This window comes from Siphateles boraxobius, unplaced genomic scaffold (assembly GCF_051911475.1).
Source record: "Siphateles boraxobius isolate OS27281-9 unplaced genomic scaffold, OSU_SipBor_1 7, whole genome shotgun sequence".
Classification (NCBI taxonomy): domain Eukaryota; kingdom Metazoa; phylum Chordata; class Actinopteri; order Cypriniformes; family Leuciscidae; genus Siphateles; species Siphateles boraxobius.
This window is the reverse complement of record NW_027509197.1, coordinates 41520001-41526765: the sequence shown is the minus strand read 5'-3', so window position 1 is coordinate 41526765 and position 6765 is coordinate 41520001.

The following is a 6765-nucleotide window of genomic DNA, read 5'->3' as shown; positions in this document are numbered from 1 at the left end:
GCAGTTTGTCCTGCTGTTTCAAGGTTTATCCGAGTTCTTTCTGCCCTACGGCAAGTCCATTAACCTCAAGCATCGTGAATCCCGCTCAATGGATGTTCATTTTAATCACTTTTTTTGGGAGAAAGCTGGCTACCTCCTGCTTAATAACATTATGCTCTAGATACTCTCTCAAGCATATTTATGATGTGCATTTCCAGCGTGTTTAGATGTTATGGCATCTCACCTATTATGACAAACTCTGCTTTAGTAAAAGCCCACATAAAATCAGAAATGGACTTGAGTGGCTTTATATATTCATATTCATATTCATATTGATATTTATCAGCACTGAGATCATCTTTACCCTTGAGGACTCTTGAAAGTGTGTTTAGCAGATAGACACATTTCACGTGAACATCTTTCTCTTCCTGGAAAAATACTGTGAAAAAATTTCAGTCTAATAAAATGTTTGCAGGGTTATTATTGTTAACTATAACTATTAAAAACATTTATGTTAATTGAAATATATAAATATTAGTCGAAATACTAAAAACTAAATAACAAACTAAAACTGAAATTATAAATTAAACCAAAACAATAAATTACAAGTGCACATAGCGAAATTACAAAAAATGTAACCAAAATTAGCATGAAAAAGTAATTATATATACATATATATGTGTATATCTTTATATATATATATATATATATACTGTAGGTTGCCACCTGTGCAATAAGTCCATTCGTGAAATTTCCTCTACTAAATATTTCAGGGTCAACTGTTTAACTGGTCAAGTCATATTACAACAGAGTGGAAGCAATTGGGAACAACATCAACTCACAGTGTGCAGAAGTCGCCAACTTCCTGCAGAGTCAATGCCCACAGATCTCCAAACTCTGTGTGTCTGCCAATCTGATGGACGAGTCTGGGTTTGGCGGTTGCCAGGAGAACAGGACTTGCCTGACTGTATTGTGCCAAGTGTAAAGTTTGGTGGAGGGGGGTTATGGTGTGGGGTTGTTTGGTGGAGGGGGGGGGGGGTTATGGTGTGTGGTTGTTTGCTGGAGGGGGGTTATGGTGTGGGGTTGTTTGGTGGAGGGGGGGTTATGGTGTGGGGTTGTTTGGTGGAGGGGGGGTTATGGTGTGGGGTTGTTTGGTGGAGGGGGGGTTATGGTGTGGGGTTGTTTGGTGGAGGGGGGGGGGTTATGGTGTGTGGTTGTTTGGTGGAGGGGGGTTATGGTGTGGGGTTGTTTGGTGGAGGGGGGTTATGGTGTGGGGTTGTTTGGTGGAGGGGGATTATGGTGTGGGGTTGTTTGGTGGAGGGGGGATTATGGTGTGGGGTTGTTTGGTGGAGGGGGGGGGGTTATGGTGTGTGGTTGTTTGGTGGAGGGGGGTTATGGTGTGTGGTTGTTTGGTGGAGGGGGGGTTATGGTGTGGGGTTGTTTGGTGGAGGGGGGGTTATGGTGTGGGGTTGTTTGGTGGAGGGGGGTTATGGTGTGGGGTTGTTTGGTGGAGGGGGGATTATGGTGTGGGGTTGTTTGGTGGAGGGGGGGGGGTTATGGTGTGTGGTTGTTTGGTGGAGGGGGGTTATGGTGCGGGGTTGTTTGGTGGAGGGGGGGTTATGGTGTGGGGTTGTTTGGTGGAGGGGGGTTATGGTGTGGGGTTGTTTGGTGGAGGGGGGGTTATGGTGTGGGGTTGTTTGGTGGAGGGGGGGTTATGGTGCGGGGTTGTTTGGTGGAGGGGGGGTTATGGTGTGGGGTTGTTTGGTGGAGGGGGGATTATGGTGTGGGGTTGTTTGGTGGAGGGGGGGTTATGGTGTGGGGTTGTTTGGTGGAGGGGGGTTATGGTGTGTGGTTGTTTGGTGGAGGGGGGGTTATGGTGTGGGGTTGTTTGGTGGAGGGGGGGTTATGGTGTGGGGTTGTTTGGTGGAGGGGGGTTATGGTGTGGGGTTGTTTGGTGGAGGGGGGATTATGGTGTGGGGTTGTTTGGTGGAGGGGGGGGGTTATGGTGTGTGGTTGTTTGGTGGAGGGGGGTTATGGTGCGGGGTTGTTTGGTGGAGGGGGGGTTATGGTGTGGGGTTGTTTGGTGGAGGGGGGTTATGGTGTGGGGTTGTTTGGTGGAGGGGGGGTTATGGTGTGGGGTTGTTTGGTGGAGGGGGGGTTATGGTGCGGGGTTGTTTGGTGGAGGGGGGTTATGGTGTGGGGTTGTTTGGTGGAGGGGGGATTATGGTGTGGGGTTGTTTGGTGGAGGGGGGGGGGTTATGGTGTGTGGTTGTTTGGTGGAGGGGGGTTATGGTGCGGGGTTGTTTGGTGGAGGGGGGGTTATGGTGTGGGGTTGTTTGGTGGAGGGGGGTTATGGTGTGGGGTTGTTTGGTGGAGGGGGGGTTATGGTGTGGGGTTGTTTGGTGGAGGGGGGGTTATGGTGCGGGGTTGTTTGGTGGAGGGGGGGTTATGGTGTGGGGTTGTTTGGTGGAGGGGGGATTATGGTGTGGGGTTGTTTGGTGGAGGGGGGGTTATGGTGTGGGGTTGTTTGGTGGAGGGGGGTTATGGTGTGTGGTTGTTTGGTGGAGGGGGGATTATGGTGTGGGGTTGTTTGGTGGAGGGGGGGTTATGGTGTGGGGTTGTTTGGTGGAGGGAGGGTTATGGTGTGGGGTTGTTTGGTGGAGGGGGGGTTATGGTGCGGGGCTGTTTGGTGGAGGGGGGATTATGGTGTGGGGTTGTTTGGTGGAGGGGGGATTATGGTGCGGGGTTGTTTGGTGGAGGGGGGTTATGGTGCGGGGTTGTTTGGGGGAGGGGGGATTATGGTGTGGGGTTGTTTGGTGGAGGGGGGATTATGGTGCGGGGTTGTTTGGTGGAGGGGGATTATGGTGCGGGGTTGTTTGGTGGAGGGGGGATTATGGTGTGGGGTTGTTTGGTGGAGGGGGGATTATGGTGCGGGGTTGTTTGGTGGAGGGGGGATTATGGTGCGTGTTGTTTGGTGGAGGGGGGATTATGGTGTGGGGTTGTTTGGTGGAGGGGGGATTATGGTGCGGGGTTGTTTGGTGGAGGGGGGGTTATGGTGTGGGGTTGTTTGGTGGAGGGGGGGTTATGGTGTGGGGTTGTTTGGTGGAGGGGGGATTATGGTGCGGGGTTGTTTGGTGGAGGGGGGGTTATGGTGTGGGGTTGTTTGGTGGAGGGGGGATTATGGTGCGGGGTTGTTTGGTGGAGGGGGGGTTATGGTGTGGGGTTGTTTGGTGGAGGGGGGATTATGGTGTGGGGTTGTTTGGTGGAGGGGGGATTATGGTGCGGGGCTGTTTGGTGGAGAGGGGGTTATGGTGCGGGGTTGTTTGGTGGAGGGGGGGTTATGGTGTGGGGTTGTTTGGTGGAGGGGGGATTATGGTGTGGGGTTGTTTGGTGGAGGGGGGATTATGGTGCGGGGCTGTTTGGTGGAGGGGGTTATGGTGTGGGGTTGTTTGGTGGAGGGGGGATTATGGTGCGGGGCTGTTTGGTGGAGGGGGGATTATGGTGCGGGGCTGTTTGGTGGAGGGGGGTTATGGTGTGGGGTTGTTTGGTGGAGGGGGGATTATGGTGCGGGGTTGTTTGGTGGAGGGGGGGTTATGGTGTGGGGTTGTTTGGTGGAGGGGGGATTATGGTGTGGGGTTGTTTGGTGGAGGGGGATTATGGTGTGGGGTTGTTTGGTGGAGGGGGATTATGGTGTGGGGTTGTTTGGTGGAGGGGGATTATGGTGTGGGGTTGTTTGGTGGAGGGGGGGTTATGGTGTGGGGTTTATTGGATTGCATGCAACAACTATTTTTAAGAGTTTAGCTTTAATTAACAATGTTATTGTTCAAATACTATATAACAGTATTTGAACATCATTCAGAAATTAATACTTTTCCACCAATATTTGGGGGATGGAGGAGGGGAAAAATGATCCTGCAATAACATAATTAAAATCATGAATTATTCTACCAGCAACGTTTTAATCCAGCAGCTTCACACACACTCGTCGTCAGAAAGAGCCACTGGCCGTAACCCAGGACTGAGGAAGTTTGTAAAGAATAAGAATAAGAAGTAAATGGGTTTTTAAACACAAACAACAGCAGACGCTCAAACCTCGAGGCAGCTTCTGTACTTCAGGCTTATAATCTCATTATCTCTCTCTCTCTCTCTCACACACACACACACACACACACACACACACACACACACACACACACACACACACACACACACACACACACACACACACACACACACACACACTCACGTGTGCCAGAGGCATCAGACCAACACTTCTGTACAGCTGTATGGACGCGTCTGGAGACTCGATGAATATTTCATCTCATTTCCATCTCATTTACAGCAAATCATTATACAGAACACTTCTAATTAATTTATAGGACAGATTTGATTTTGATAACTTGTGAGCACACAACCCCCCCCCACACACACACACATACACACACATTATATAAAACACACTGTAAACGACTCCTGTCACTTCGTATCAAACGCCCGTTTAGCGAATGAGAGCATGAGAACCTGCTGTTTCATTAACTCTACACTGAGTAATTAACTCTACACTGAGTAATTAACTCTACACTGAGTAATTAACTCTACACTGTATAATTAACCCCCGAACTACAGAGATGACCCAATTAAAGTCTTTCATTTGAATGTCATTCCTTTTCAAATCTGCATTAATATTTTGCACTTTCCAGGAATATGAAACAAAAGTCGTTTCTTCTTTCAAATGGTCAGTAAAACGAAGCTTAATCTTCAGACCTAAAGCAGTGTTAATCAAGCATTGCTATTAAAGTCGTTTAATTAAACATGTCAATTGGTTTGTTTTACAGCTTTCATTTTACTTTCACTTTAATTTGTAGTAATTCTGTGCTTTCGTCATTTTTATTTCTTTTAAAAAAACATTCTAAATAGTTTTTTAGTCTTTCAGTTTTTTTAAAATTAAAATATTCAAATTTAAATAAAAAAATTAAAGAAACTACTTAGAATTTTAATTTACTTCTGTTGGTTGCCAAGGCGAAATTTCTAATTGTCATTTAGTTTAAGGTTTTTAATCAAATAATTATATTTTATTTTATTTCAACTTTATTTTAATTAATTATTTCAAAAAAAATGTTTTACATAGTTTTAGTTGACGACAACAACAGCCTCAAAGTGGATTTCTTTTCTTCAAAATTAAAAAAAGTATGTTTTGTCACTAAAACCTTTTACATTTAAACTGCTTTTATTATTTTGATAAGTGAATTAAAGCTGATACATAAAATATTATCTTCAATATCAATATACAGTATATCATTAGGTCAATATTTAAAAAAGAAAAAGAAATTAATACTTTTATTCATCAAGGATGCATGAAATTGATCAAAAGTGACAGTAAAGACATTTATAATGTTACAAAAGATTCTATTTCAAATAAATGCTGTTCTTTTGAACTTTCTATTCATCAAAGAATCCTGAAAAATAAAATGTATCACAGTTTCCACACAAATATGAAGCAGCACAACTGTTTTCAACACTGATAATAATCATAAATGTTTCTTGAGCATCAAATCAACATATTATAGTGATTTCTGAAGGATCATGTGACACTGAAGACTGGAGTAATGATGCTGAAAATTCAGCTTTGATCACAGGAATAAATTACATTTGAAATATGTTCAAATAAAAAACACAGTTGTTTTAAATATAGTAATAATACAATATTACTGTATTTTTTATCAACTAAAATGCCTTGATGAGCAGAAGGGAGCTTTTTTGTAACTTAAATTAGGTAATATTTATTATTTTTTGCAAATCATCAGATTATGTCTTGAAGATTTAGGGCTGTTATGAGGATTGCTCAGATCATGATGATCCTCCACTGGCATTCCTTTAGGAGCATCCCAGCCTTTACACACACACACACACACACACACACAGACACAGACACAGACACAGACACACAGACACACACACACACACACACACACACACACACACACACACTCACACTCACACTCACACTCACACTCACACACACACACACACACACACACACACACACAGACACAGACACACACTCACACTCACACTCACACTCACACACTCACACTCACACTCACACACACACTCACACACACTCACACACACACTCAACCTCACACTCTCTCACACACACACACACACACACACACTAACGCGGGGCTATACTGTAAAAAATAATCCTGTAATAAATGGTAAAGTACTGGCAGCTGTGGTTGCCTGCATCATACTGTAAAAATACGGTGTGTAACTGTTTTTGAAATTAACAGCTGAATACTGTTTTGTCAGCTACAGTATATCACTGTAATGTAACAGCATATAGCAGTAGCAGACAAAACGGTATTCAGCTGTTAATTTCAAAAACAGTTACACACCGTATTTTTACGGTATGATGCTGGCAACCACAGCTGCCAGTACTTTTCCATTTATTACATGATTATTTTTTACAGTGTAAATACCTTTAAGTATTGTGGTATTCCGCCATGTTTCTCACTGACACGCCCCCAACTCATAAACATCAGGGCTTAAAGAAAATCGCAAGCTTTACACTCGTATCAACGACATTGTGGTGGAGGTCATGTGCAACTCGTAAATACGATCTTTCCGACATGGCTTGAACGCAGCATTACATTCACAGCCTTTGCCATCACTGTACGCTCATCATAGTACAGAAGTTGTGTAGTTGTGTTCTTAGCCATTTCTGTTATGTGGATTACAAAAGAGAACAACTCAACACTAGATAAACTTTTAGATTTATTCTCA